This window comes from Petaurus breviceps, unplaced genomic scaffold (assembly GCF_028583685.1).
Source record: "Petaurus breviceps papuanus isolate PSGF00001 unplaced genomic scaffold, PetGlider_PUasm1.0 90977, whole genome shotgun sequence".
Classification (NCBI taxonomy): Eukaryota; Metazoa; Chordata; class Mammalia; order Diprotodontia; family Petauridae; genus Petaurus; species Petaurus breviceps.
The window spans coordinates 46,560,501-46,575,473 of NW_027187391.1; the positions used below are offsets into that span (position 1 = coordinate 46,560,501).

At 39.0% G+C, this 14,973-nt stretch overlaps 1 pseudogene; it reads right to left on the reverse strand.

Moving 5' to 3' along the window:
- Positions 1 to 839: 839 nt before the first annotated feature.
- Positions 840 to 1,526, reverse strand: LOC138153298 (glyceraldehyde-3-phosphate dehydrogenase pseudogene; annotated as a pseudogene).
- Between the last annotated feature and the right edge of the window lie 13,447 nt (positions 1,527 to 14,973).

Below are 14,973 nucleotides of genomic sequence, written 5' to 3' on the forward strand. Positions count from 1 at the left end.
TTTATTAAGTCGCCTATTATGTGCCAGTGATATGCACTGGGGATGCAAAAAAAATGTACAATGAATGAAAAATATGGGTTTTATAGAACATCAGTATGACTATTCATGTTACTCATATTATTACTGAGTTCATTAAAAAAATGTGAAGAAAAAGGAGAAAGAATGAGGCAGATTTGTATATAGTTTTTAAAAATCATTAGGTTTAAAAAATCTGCTATGGCCCTATCCAGATTTATAGATCCTACCCTCTCCACTTTCCTCATCTGCATTAGTTGTGTCTATAATAAATATTCAGAATTTTACTCCAAATACTAGAAAAGCCAAGTAAAAATAATTGTAGAGAATAGGATGGTCATATTACTTTTCTGCTGTGATTTATTGCTTGTTTTTTGTTTGGTCAACAATCAGAGCAGTAACCACACTTGGCCATTTGAAAGCATTTCTCCTTCAGCACTGGGGCCACTTATTGTTTTTCCCAATTGGTTACTTCTCTTTGTCCTCATTCTAGGGCCAGATACCCTAAAGAAACCAAAGAAATAGAAGGACCCATATGCACAAAAAAAATTCATAGCAGCTCTCTTTGTTATATCATTGAGAAATGCCTGGAAAAATGTGTTATATAAATGTAACAGAATATTTTTTTATACTGAATATGGTGACTTTGTTGATGGCATATAATGTAGGACTCTAGGCTTCTCTCCTCAACTACAGAGGTGCTCTGGGACAAGGATGTGAATGGGGCATGGGATCCTCAGTATAGGAACATAGGCCAGGGATATGGACTACCCAGTGGTGGAACTCCTTTTTTGGCTGGGGATGAAGATCCTTGACTTTCCACTTTACTCCTTGGAGGCCGTTTAGAACATGAGGTCTACTACATGGTTGTTATAACAATACTCATCATACCAGGAAATGAGCTTGACAAAATGGTCATTGAGGGTAATACCAGTGCCAACATCAAAGGTAGAAAAATGAGTGTCAATGTTAAAGTCACAGGATACAATTTGTTCTTGTGTGTAACCCCAAATGCCCTTTAAGAGTCCTTCTTCACCACTTTCTTGATATCATCATATTTGGCAGGTTTCTTTAGGAAGCAGGTCAGATCTATAGCAGATACATTGGGGGTAGCAACATGGAAGGCTATGCCTGTGAGCTTCCCATTCAGCTCAGGTATGATCTTGTCTACAGCCCTAATAGCACCATTGGAAGCAGGTATGATGTTTTGAGCAGCACCATATCCATTATGCCGCAGCTTGCCAAAGAGGTCATGAACTGTCTTCTGGGTAGCAGTAATGGTATAGACTGTAGTCATGAGTCCTTCCACAATGTCAAAATTGGCATGAATGACCTTGGCCAAAGGGGCCAAGCAGTTGGTTGCAGAAGGCATTATTGACAATCTCAAGGGAATTATATTTCTTGTAGTTCACTCCCTTCACAAACACTGGGGTATCAGCAGAAGGCGCAGTGATAATGACCACTTGGCTCCACCCTTCAAGTGAGCCCCAGACCCAGTGGACTCTACAACATACTCCTTACCAGAATTTCCCCATTTAATATTGGTGGGATCCTACTCCTAGAAGATGGTAATGGCTTTTCCATTGATCACCAACTTTCTATTCTCAGCCTTTGCACTGCCCTTGAACTTGCCAACGGTGGAATCATATTAAAACATATAAACCATTAGTTGAGGTCAATGAAGGGGTCATTAATGGCCACAATTTCTACTCTGCCTGGGTTGAAGGCCGCCCTGGTCACCAGGTGCTAATATAGCCAAATTTGTTGACTCAGACCTTCACCATGTTGTTTCAAGCATGTGACTGAAATGGCAGATCCTTTTTCTTCCCTTAAGGAGGGACAAAAGCAAAGGTGCACAAGGGTGAGAGTTTCTGTTCCCCCCACTCTCATTCTGACCCCCAGCCCCCATTGTCCTTTCCTCTTGTAACAGAATAATATTATGCTGAAATAAATGATGAAAGGGATGGTTTCAGAGAAACCTGGAAGACTGGCATAAATTGATGCAGAATGAAGTCAGCAGAACCATAAGAACAATTTATACAATAACAAAAACATTGTAAAAATAAACGACTTTGAAGGTCTTAGGAACTTTGACCAATAGAATTCCAGAGGACTCATGATGAGACATGTTACCCACCTTCTGACAGAAGAAAGACTAAAGTACAACTCAAGACTTAATTTTTTGGACATGGTCATTGCAAGAATTGTGTTGTTTTACTGTGCATGTTTATTGAAATGAACATTGTTTTTCTTTTTCAATTTTGGTTGGTAGACTGGTAAGAAGGAGAAGGAAGCTAGGGATGGGGTAGTCCCCCTCAAAAAAGAAAAAGAAAAAAAGATCATTGAAGCTTTTTTTTTTTTAATGCAGAGGAAAATAAAAGGAAGGGCAGAAAGGATCACAGAGAAGCAGGACAGCTTTAAGAATTACTTGTTGAATTTATTATATACTTAAAAAGAAAAGCAAGCTATACAGAACAGATATCTGCACTTTGATGTACAATCCTCTTTTTCTGCTCTACTCTATGCATATGGAAGTGCCCATTTTATTTGATGTTTGTTAATGTTAGAAGAAAGAATAAATAAATTTTTAAAATAAAGTTTTGGGCCCATGGGCCATCTACTTTCATGACTAACAGAAAGCTGAGCTTCATAAAAAGTACTACTGCTCTGAAGGCCAGTTCAGTTTTCACATCTCTAAAAATAGAGGGTTGTACTAGATGGCATAGGAAATCTCATTTAACTCTAGCTCTGGAATCTAGAGCGGACACCAGACAAGAGGAAAAACAACAAGAAAAGCAGAATTAAAGCTGATGGTCACCTGAAGCAAGAGGACACCAGTACCTTGCCATCTCAGTACTCAGATCTTTTGTATGGGCCTGGATGAGTGTCCAAGGAGCCCCAGAAAAGGCGTCAGACAATCATAGGAGTAAATTCATTTTAGAATTCCACTCTCTGTGGGGAAGAGAACTTTGGGATTAATCTGGGTACTGACCAGCACTGTATGAGAAAGATTAAAGCCTTTGTGTACATTGTGCCCAAGGGAAGGCTTTAGTTAACTTCTTTACCAATTCATAAAAGTAAATAGAAAGCAGGATAGGTCCTTTGGGTAAGTCCTATTTTGGATCCTCTATGGCACAATGGGACCACTTAGCATTGCCCAAACATTTTCCATGTTTTCCCATCTCTGTGCCTTTGCTCATATTTCTTCCAGCCACAGTACCCTTCCCCCAGTGTCCACCCTGGTTAAAATCTTAGCCATCATTCAAAACTCAGCTCAAATATCATCTCTTCCATGACACCTTCCTGGATCCCCATCTGGAAGCAGTTCTGCCACTTCTAGCCTCTCATTGTACTTCAGGGGTGTACTGAAGTCAGCTCAAAGCAGATCATGAGAGCTGATTAATTTTTAGAGTGAGTATCTATACCTTGGAAATTAGCACATGCTACAAATTAGGTTTTCTTTCATTGTTTTGGTGATTTTCTAGAAAGTGATAGGAAAAATCTTAACAATGAAGATGAAACTTAAAAATGTGTGGTGGGTAAATCCCACCCTTACCCACTCCCAAGCTGATGTTAAACATTTACCAGCCCACTCTTGTCTGTCATACCCTTCAAACTCTACTTTGCATTATATTTATTTGGGAACAGGTATTTCCTCACTACTATACTGTCTGCTTCTGGAGGTAGGATCTATATCATTTATCTTTATATCCATTCTTGCCTTCTCATGCCTAGCATAGCTTTCTGATTCCAAAGTTCTATGAAATGTTTATTGAATTGAGTCTAGTCCAAATCTATCATTTTTTGGAAAGGGAAACTGAGATCCAGAGAAGTATCATCACTTGTTTAAGATTACACAGCTAGTAAGTAACAATCAGTCACTCAGCAAATATTTATTAAGGGCTTACTATATGTCAGGCATTGTGCTAAGCCCTGAGGATGCAAAAAGGGGGCAAAATCACTGTCCCTACCTTCTATCAGTTTGCATTCTAATGGGAGAGAAAAACTAGCATTTATATAGTGCTTTTGTATTTATTACTTCATTTGCAAAGCCAGCCAGCCATCCCAGGTTTTGTGACACCTCAAAACTAGCATTCTTTCTATTATATTGTCCTTCCTTTCTTTGAATTCTTGGTAGCAAAACCTTAAAGGAGAGACTGCATTTTAATGTTTGCAACCATTCGCCTTGCCAGTAAGGATCAATACATAATGACAGTATCAGGGAAAGGATTGCTGCTAATAGCTGAACTTGTCATTTAAAATTCATCTACCTGGCCTGCTGACCTATTGCTGTTGGTCACCAGGGTCTAAGATTCCCCCTCTCCACCGCATCCCTGACCCTAACTCCCAGAAGCCATCTTACCAAAAAGGTGGCAATCATCTTTTAGTTCAGTTTACAGTAAACAGCTGGACATTTGCTCAGCATTTCTGAGCAAAGTATATTGTGGTTCAGCACCTAGCACAGTGTCTAATACATGTTGTTATTGCTTTAGTCATCTCCAACTCTTTGTGACCCCATTTGGGGTTTTCTTGACAAAGATACTGGAGTGATTTGCCATTTCTTTTTCCAGATCATTTTACAGATGATGAAACTGAGACAAATTGGGTTAAGTGATTTGTCCAGGGTCACAGAACTAGTAAGTGTCTGAGGCTGGATTTGAACTCAGGTCTTCCTAACTCCAGGCCTGGAGCTCTATCTACTATACCACTTAGTTGTACCTGGTACACAGTAGGCCCTTAATAAATACTTATTGATTGACACACTGACTTGTCCTTTCATCAGTTCAAGTGCAGATTTTTCCTTTTTGCCTGATTGACAGAGGCCCAGAAGTTTCCAGATATTTAATAGATTGGCACAGGCCCAGCTACATTTTCTCTAGAGCAACAATCTTATGTCTGGTATTTTCCCGATATCAATGGCTGGTCTAAGATCTGTTGGAATGGATACAAAAGAATGGCATATTTAGTATGAGAAGCAGTTTAGGGAACCCAGTGAGAGTGCCATTAGTAAGAAATCAACCAGTCAATTGATGAGCATTTATTTATTTTTATTTATTTATTTATTTATTTTGTTTTGCTTTTTGGAGGGCAATTGGGGTTAAGTGACTTGCCCAAGGTCACATGACTAGTTTTTGGGTTAAATGTCTGAGGGTGTATTTGAATTCAGGTCCTCCTGAGTCCAGGGCCAGTGCTCTATTCAATGCACCACCTAGCCGCCCCCTTGATGAGCATTTATTTAGCACTTACTATATGCCAGACGAAGGCCATAGAGTTCACCCATGGTATACTGTTTGTGACCTCGATGTTCTTAAAATGAGATCAAACGTGCCACCTGGACCTCCATCATTGCCCAAACCTTGATCTACCTTTTTCTCTTCTTGAAATTCTTTCAACTTTAAATTGCATTTGGATCAATAACTGAGTATATTGCTCTCTCCTCAGCTTTATAGGACTTAGGAAATAACACCTGAATATACCTATAGTAAGTGAATCAAGGCTACCCTGGTGCCCCATTTAAATGTATGTGCCATCCTGAGCCATGCCAATATGTCATTAGTGTGAACTTTGCTGCTAAAATGACTATTCAATTGATCTTCACAATATGGGTGGAACAGTAGGATAAATCTCTCCAGAAAAGGAGTGTTTCTCCCAGCACTGAAAGCCTCTGGTCATTTAAAGAAATGTCTTCAAGCAAGTAGCTCCAAGATAAGGTTTATACTTTTTTTGTTGTTGTTTTGTTTTTTTGAGGGGCATTTGGGGTTAAGTAACATGCCCAAGGTCACACAGCTAGTGTTAAGTGTCTGAGGTCGGATTTGAACTCAGTTCCTACTGACTCCAGGGCCAGTGCTCTATTCACTGCGCCACCTAGACACCCCAAGGTTTATACTTTAAAGGCTGCCTATCTTACTTTATTAGAATAATAAAGGTCTCTATCCAAAAACCCCTCAATTTTTAAGTTTAACAGTAGGGAGTTCATAATGGAGTTTCAGGAATTGAGGATAGGAGATAGTTTTTACCAGACTTAGGCTTGTGAATGAGAAAAGTAGCTTAATATAATGACCACAGTGATCAATTATGAATTAGAACATCTGGAATCTAGTCCTGGAATCAGGAAGACTTTAGTTCAAATCCGTCCTCAAACAAGCTGTGGGGTCTAAGATCCTTATCTGTAAAATGAAGGGGTTGAACTCAATGACCTCTAATGACACTTTTAGCTCTAAATCCAACCCTGTGACATTGGGCTTGAAAGAATTTTTCATCTATAAATTTCCCACTATCACATAAAAAACTCTGCACACAATATCATTGACTGAGAACCAAGAAATGGGGATGAGCATTGGATAAAGTTCTCCAAAGTGTTAGCTAAGCAGCTGGTATTTTATCAGTAATAAGGGTTAGAATCAAATTCTTCTCTGTCAAGGAAACATCCTTCACTAAATTGCTTCCAAGAAGCTGCACATCTCCTGGCATTATCCTTTATTTTTATTCTAATAATTTTTTTAAAAATCTGTCCAAAAATTCATGTTTTACCAGGCTACAATATTACATAGCTTGTACATATATTTTTGTCTAAATGCCTACTTGCTGTGGTTCTTTAGAAAGGATATTCTGAAAGGGAAAATGGTGCTTTTAAAATGCATTTAAATATAAAATACCAATTCTCTTTTATTGCTCAAGAGTAGAAAACTCAATGATTCCAGCTGAGCAGCAGAGACAGAAAATCTCCAAGATGAACTTTGATAAAGTTACAGTTTGCAATGCTAAAAACAAACTATTTCCCTTAAGTATTCTGATTAAAGATCCAGATGTCTCTCTGTATTATTTTTATGACCTTTGGCTCTAATTAAGCTCATGTACCACACCAAGTTGAATCATGGTATGAAATCCATTTCAAGGTTTCAAATTGATAACCTGATGTCTAAATCTAACAAGTACAGAAAAGTAATATTTTAGCCAGTTGACTCTGAAACAGCTCCTGTTCCACCTGTGAAAATTCACCACTGTTGAGTAGTTCATATTTCTATAATAATAGTTTACCAAGTGCTTTCTTCACAAAAATCTTGATATTAAAAGCAGTACGGTCACTTGAGTGACTATTTGACAAACCAAAGTGGAGTCTGTGAATTACAGGCCAGTGAACTTGACTTCAGTCCCTGGAAATAATTTACATAGTGTTTACTGTGTGCCAGACACTTCACAATTATTATCTCACTGGACCCTCACAACAATACTGGGAGGTAGGTATTATTATTATCTCCATTTTACAAAGGAAGAAACTGAGGCAAACAGAGATTAAGTGACTTGCCCAGGGTCACACAGTAAATGTCTGAGAATGGATTTGAATTCAGGTCTTCCAGACCCTAATCCCAGTCCTCTATCTACTGTACTGCCTAGCTTCTCCTGAACATATTTAAGCTTAGGTTATCTATTATTAAAAAGATGGTTGGTAAACATCTAGAAAACTCATCTGTGATCATTATAAAGATCTAATATGGCTTTATCATACTAGATAGGTAGTTGGCACAGTGGATAGATAACCTGGAGTCAGAAGAGCTGAGTTCAAATGTGGCCTCGGATACTTACGAGCTAGTGTGATCTTGGGCAAATCACTTAACCTCTGTTTACCTCAGTTTCCTCATTTGTAAAATAGGGATAATAACAGCACCACCTCCCAGGTGGGGAGGATCAAATTATGAGGGAAGGGGAGGATCATCTGAGGATCAAATGAAATACTATTTGTAATGCCCTTAGCACAGTGCTGGGGCACATAGTAATAACTATAGAAATGTTAGCTGTGATTATTATTCATCATGCCATGTCATGTCAGGCATGCTCTATTTACTTTTTAGATGGAATTACTATACAGTTAGTCCAAGAGAGTAATATAGGTGAAGTTATCGATATTCTATTTAGATTTTAACAAAGCAGTTCAATAATGCTTTTGCTGCATGTGTAGCAGGGGTTATGCCCCATTAAGCATGTGTGAGAATCTTCCTAGAGGCCATCCCAAAGGGTAACAGAGATCCCTTAGTAACTTCCAGAGAATCCTGGGGTACATACAGCTCAATATTAAAGTACTTTGAGATGGTTAACTATGCGCCTTTTAGTGACTTAGCAGGAACTGCTAACTCAGTAGATTCTGACTCAGTAAATCTTTTAAAGGGGATGAACCACCCTCTTCCTTCTCTTCCTTTCTGACAAGAGTAACTGGAGATTTTGTGCTTCTCTTTGAAGGGCTGATGACCTTCCCCAACCCTGGAAGAAATGGTGAATAGAAACCACTTGGCAGGTTAGATAAACTAGAGCCTAGCCCTTTGGCTAGGGGTAGGGAACCCTGTGGCCTGGAGGCCACATGTGGCCCTCTGGGTCCTCAAGTGCAGCCCTCTGACTGAATCCTGATTTGTTCTGTGAAGTTTGGATTCAAAGAGCCACTCTTCAGGACCCGGAGGGCCACATGCGGCCTCCAGGCCACAGGGTTCCCCACACCTCCACCTAGGCTTTGGCCCCTTGTCTTTTGCTTTTGTTGATCTTTGCTTGAGTGTAGGTGATTAAGCATTGGTCCTGAGATTGGTCCAGCCCTGGACGCTACCTTTTTGAGTTTGAAAGGTCTGGATTCTGGGTCCTCAGATGATTCAGGAGGTGACCTTTCTTCATTCATTATCATGATTCTGGAAGGAAAAAGTTAGAGGCTGAGTTCAACCTTTGGCCTGGCTTGCCAGAAGACATTGACCTGAAAGAAATGGTTTTGTTTAATTGTTTCAGTCATGTCCAACTCTTTGAAACTCCATTTGGGGTTTTCTTGGCAAAGGTCCTGGAGTGGTTTGCCATTTCCTTCTCCAGCTCATTTGACAGATAAGGAAACTGAGACAAACAGGGTTAAGCAACATGTTCAGGGTCACACAGTTAATAAGTCTCTGAGGCTGGATTTGAAGGTGAATCTTCCTGATCCAAGTTCAGCACTCTATTAATTTCCAACACTTAACTGAGCTAGACAGTGCATAGCAGAGGTGAAATGTAAAATGCCAATTCAGCAGTCTCATAGACTGCTTCATGTTTAGATTTTTAAGTCTCAATCTGTCAGGAGAGCTTAATAGTAATTATAGGTAATTACTAATGTTTCTTTAATTTTTTTTGTCAATGAACACTTAGGAGACTTTTCTGTTTAGTTTTTTCTTTCTATAAAAGAAATAAGTAGTTACCTAATCTACATTGTACCTTGAGTACTTTTCTATCCCACTTTGGGTGGATCCTAAACATGTGCCAAAATTTCAACCGAAAGTAATTTTCTGGGAGGCTTAGAAATGAGCTTATAAAGAGCCAAAGAGGCAACAAGAAAGACCTAATTCTTTCTTTAAAAGCCAAGGTGCTTCAGCACTGAACACAGTTTCTGTGGGTCCAGAGCTGAGAAGGTTCCCTTTACGAAGAGGGAGATCGCACAGAGTCCTAGACCTTGGGCCCAACAGCAGTTTATTATTGTTAAACTAGTCTTGTTCAAAAGATGAAAGGATAGTACAATTAAATGTATTTGCCTCTGGTTACACTCAAAGAGGAGTCATTTATCTTTTGCTGCCATCTTGAAAAGAGATCTCCAGTAAAATATGTCAGTGATTTGTTTGTTTCTGTGCTGCTAATATTTTTATTAATGGCTTGGATAAAAAAATGGAGAGAAAACTTAGCAAATTTGAAAATGACACAAAACTAGGAGGGACAGCTAACACCTTGGAGTCAGCATTCAAAAAGATTGTGACAGGCTAGAACATTGGGCTAAACCAAGTAAGATGAAGTCTTTAGGAATAAATATAAATTCCTTCTGTTTCATTCCTCACTTCATATTAATAATGAGAGAACCAGGCTTGTTCAACAAGATTATCTCTGTTATTATATCCTTGAATGAATTTTGTATAATTTTAACATATGCTTGGTAGAAATTTTGTTGGAAGAAAGTCTCTAAGACACTTTTACTCTAATGAATTGAATATTTATTCATAGTTAACAAACATAATTACAGTGTAATCTTTCATTCACTACATTTTTAGTCAATCATGTGATGATAAAGATATGTCTTATGTGGAATGTTGATTTAAAAAGCTTGCATGTTCCCTTTTGATGCATTCATCAAATCTTCCCTCCATGTATGTGCAAGTTATTCTCATAAAATATTATATTGATGGAAGGTAGGCAATAGATTGGTAGTTACTGATGTTTGCTGAGCCACTTTTTTTGGATAATAATGAGACAGACCAACCAGCAGGCTATTGCAATTGCCCAAGTGGGAGGTATTGATGGATTGTAGCAGAGAGTTGATAATGTCAAAAGAGAAGAGCCGGCATGTGTGAAAGATATTAGAAAGGTATAATTGACAGGACTTGGCAACATACTGGGTAGGGGGAGTGAGTGAATGTGCAAAGTCAAGGATGACACGTAAGTTGTGAGCCTGGGTAACTGAAAGGATGGTGGTACTCTCCCACAGTAATAGGGAAGATAGAAGAGGGAAGACTTTGGGAAGAAAGAGCACGAGTTCAATTTCAGTCATGTTGAATTTAATATGTCTATGGGACATCTAATTTGAGATGTCCAATAGGCAGAGATATAAATCTAGAATTTAGGAAAGAAGTTAAGGGTAGATAAGTAGATCTGAGAATCATAAGCATAGAGATGATTTCCTTTCAGATGAAACCCTAGGCATGAGCAATATGCAGGCTTTATTTTAGACAATTGCCCTGAGACTCTTGGAATAGGGCATAATGAGCATCACAGTTTGAGGTAAAACCTCTTCTCTTTGCGGTCAGGTTATCCGAGGACTAGATCCAGCCTGCTTGAGCCTAGAGTTGGAGGCCCTTTCTATACAATTTCCCTGGAGTTTGGGATATACTCAAATAAAGAAAGGGAAGAATATGAAAGAATCCAAGACTCTAGGAGATAATCTTCAACCACAGTATAACCTGGCTTAGAACCATCCCTACAAATTTAGTGATGAGGAAGGATATCCAGATACAGACTATCTACAATTTGGGATTGTCTCAGGAACTGTTCTTTGCCCCCTGAGAGATGAATAATAGGCCAAACACCTCTGCTCTCAGGGTATTCGGCTACCATATAATAAAAGTTGAGAGACATTGTACTTCTCTATGTAACTTTTTTTTCTTATATTACTTTTCCCAAAGGACTAGTCCAGCCCCAATTTGAGGGGGAAGTAGTTAATGTAGGACAGTCAGTTAACATCTCCAAGTCTCAGTTTCCAAAACTGTAAGAGGAAGGAGTTGGGGCAGCTAGGTGGCAGAGTGAATAGAGCACCAGCCCTGGAGTCAGGAGGACCTGAGTTCAAATTTGGCCTCAGACACTTAACAGAAAAAAAAAAACTGGGCAGTCACAACCCCAATTACCCTACCTTCCCCCCTCCAAGAAAAAAAAAAGAGGAAGGAGTCGTACCAGATGATCTCTTACAGACATTTCCATCTCTAAGTAATGGTAGGCTCAAAAACTATAAAGCTTTGCTGGTGCATGTATCCAATAAAGTCAGCAATGTGTGTCCACAAAGTCATGGGGAAGACAATGACCTCGCACCCTACTTAGTTCTGTTCTATTGCTTTTCTCCTTCATGAAGGAGAAAAAAAATTTTGGAACTGAGAAACTGGGAGACTCTGAACCCCAGAGCCCTTGGAAGTTTGCTGGTGACTTGATGTAATTTAGCTACTGAAGATTAGTTAGGTAGCATGATAGGCTTTCTAGCCCTTAGCTAGAGAGAGGTCTGTGATAGAGACACAAGCTTCAATAACCACAAAATACGCCTGAGAATTCTAGGTGTCTCAGGCTGCTCTATGTTTCAGTGAGTAGCAGTGGGAACAAGTACTCTCCTAGAGAAGAAAGGTTCTTCTAGGTAAGTCTTTGAGAAAGAAACAAACTATGTAAAGAAAAAAAAATAAAACCTACAGAGCTGTTTGTTCCATCCTTTATCCTTATCCCCTGACCTGGTATCTTAGAGTTTCAGACTTTTTATAAAAGAGTTAGAGTTGCAAAGGGCTTGGAGCTTTAATCTTCAAAAGCATGGTAAAGACCACTCATCCTCCTTAGGAGATAACACCTTATTGAAGAACTCTCAGTGAAGAAAGAAGCTAGAAATCGAGAGGAGCTCAGACAATGTTGTGCCTAATGGAACTAGGTCTGGAAGAAACAAGGAGGGACTACAAGACTAGTAAGAACAATGTTGAACAGCCGCCACATGAGATCAGCAAGAAATAATATGTGTCAGATACTATGCACTCAGCAAATACATGTTACTGTGGAACAAAAGAGGTCCAATGAGGACAGCATCATTGACCTTGCCACATTAGGGTTGGTTCATTGGAACAAGGGGAATATACAGTTTAGTGATCTTCTGATATAATTCCAAATTGTTTTCCAGAATGATTGGACCAGTTTCACAGTTTTGAAATAAATAGTACGTTAGTATACCTCTTGTCCAATGACCCCTGCAACATTTGCTATTTTTGTCATTTGTCATATTTAACAATCAGGAAGGTAGGACCTTAGAGTTGTTTTTAATATTTTTTGGACAAAGAATTTAATATAGTATTTTCACTTAAAAGAACCATATTTTCTTTCTCTCTTTTTTTCTTTTTTGGAGGGAGGAAGGCAGGGCAATTGGGGTTAAGTGACTTGCCCAAGGTTACACAGCTAATAAGTGTTGTGTCTGAGGTCACATTTGAACTCAGGTCCTCCTGACTCCAAGACTTGTGCTCTATTCACTGCGCCACCTAGCCACCCCCCAAATCATATATTTTTTAATATTATTAGAAAATCTCTCATATGGTTGTTGATGGTCTATATTTCTTCTTTTGAAAACTGTTTGTTCTTTGTATTTCCAGTATTTAGTACAGTCCTTGGCACATAGTAAGTACTTAATAAATAATTGTTGACTAATTGACTGGTCATAGTCTCTGTCACTTATTACCTTTGTGACTCTGGGCTTTGGTTTCTATATCTTTAAGTGAAGACATTGGACATGATGGTATCTGAGGTCCCTTCCAGTCCTAAATCTGGGATCCTGATAGCCTTTGACCTGTTATATATTGGGGAATGGCTTTCATTCTTATGTATTTATATTAACCCTCTCTATATTTTTGGATACTTGACCTTTATTTGGATATATCTGTTGTATTTTGAAACACCTTGGTACTCTGATCAACACAATGGAACTTGAATTGATCAACAAATTGTCTCAAAGTTCTCTCCTTCATGGTTTTGGAGCTGTAGGCTTTTCACTAACTATGTAATACATTCTTTAGGCTTCTTGCTGTTCAGATATCCTGAAACACTATGTTTCACCTGTCTCAGTGCTTTGCATACACTAGATGCTTAATAAATGTTTACTAAAACTAAATAAAAGGAAAGGAGACTACTTTCCTTTGCTATAGATTCTTTGCCAGCTATTCTTCTCAAACACACTGAACTGGGACAGAGGACATATGAGGAAAAGAGTAATTGATGTGTGACTGACATGATAATCCTCAAGACCTTTTGAACTCAGAATATTGAATTTAATCTCCTAGCACCTTCAGTGCTTATTGTTTGCTATACTTGATTTTATTCAACTTGGAACTTTTATTTTATATAGTTGTGTTCCATTTTTTAAGCTTTGTGTATCTCATATAAACTCTAAGGATCCTTATCCCAGTTCAGTCCTGGAACAAATCTATTTTTTCCTCACAAGGTTCTAGGGGTACTCCTGAGGAGTCAGGGGTGATTTTCTAATGAACCCCACCTGTATGTTTTCCCCCAAGATTATGAGTTGAGGGGTGGCTAGGTGGAGCAGTGAATAGAGCACCAGCCCTGGAACCAGGAGGACCTGAGATCAAATCTACCTCAGACACTTAACACTTAGTAACCGTGTGACCTTGGCCAAGTCACAACTCCAATTGCCCTGCCTTTCCCCCTCCAAAAAAAAGAAAAAAAAAAGATTATCAGTTGAGAATCATGTTAATCAGAGAGCCTTAAGTAGCTTTTAAAAAAGGGGCATTACAAAGGTAGTACAGTAAGGACAAGTATAAAACATCCCCCTATCCTCTCCCCACCCCCAAAGTCTGTGACTTTCCTACAAGTACCAACAGACTAATAAAAGTAGGTTCAAGTTTAGAGAGTATCTGTGTCAAAGGAGGGTAATTCTCAGTTCCTTATTGGTTAAAGTATTTTTCTCCCATTCACTAGGTGTTCAAGGAATTTACCTTTGTCTGGGCTCCTTACAGAGATGTGAACCTACAGCTAGTTTCTCACTGGCTCCCCATGCAAATGCTGCTGTCATCACAGGATACCATAAGACACAGATGGGAAGATGAGAAGTCCAACATCTTCTATGCCCTTCAAAGTCTGAAAAATTCTTTCTGGCCTGAGGGGGTTGGACAAGGGAAGGAGACCTAGGCAAAAGCCAAAATTGAGTTGTCTCCTCCCTGTACCTCCAAGTAGTTCTTTCCTTTTCAGAAATTTTGCTGAACCTAGAGTCAGAAAACCTGAATTCAAATATAGTCTCAGACTATAATCTGACTATAGTCAGTAGCTGGGCAAGTGACCCTGTGCAAGTCACTTAATCTTTTTGTTTCAGTTTCCTCATCTGTAATATGAGAATAGTAGCACCTTCTTCCCAGGGTTGTTTGTGAGGATCAAATGAGATAACAGTTGTAAAAGAGTTTAGCACAATGCTCCACACATGGTAAACGCTGTAGAAATGCTAGCTATAGGGGCGGCCAGGTAGCACAGCAAGTAAGAGCACCGTCCCCAGTGTTGGGATGACCTGGGCATTGAATCCCAATCCCGGCTCAGATACTTAGCACCACATCCAGAAATAACTTAGCACCACACCCAGAAATAACTGGCTGTGTAACCTTGAGCAAGTTACTTAACCCCAATAGAAAGAAAGAAAAAAGAAAGAAAGAAAGAAAGAAAGAAAGAAAGAAAGAAAGAAAG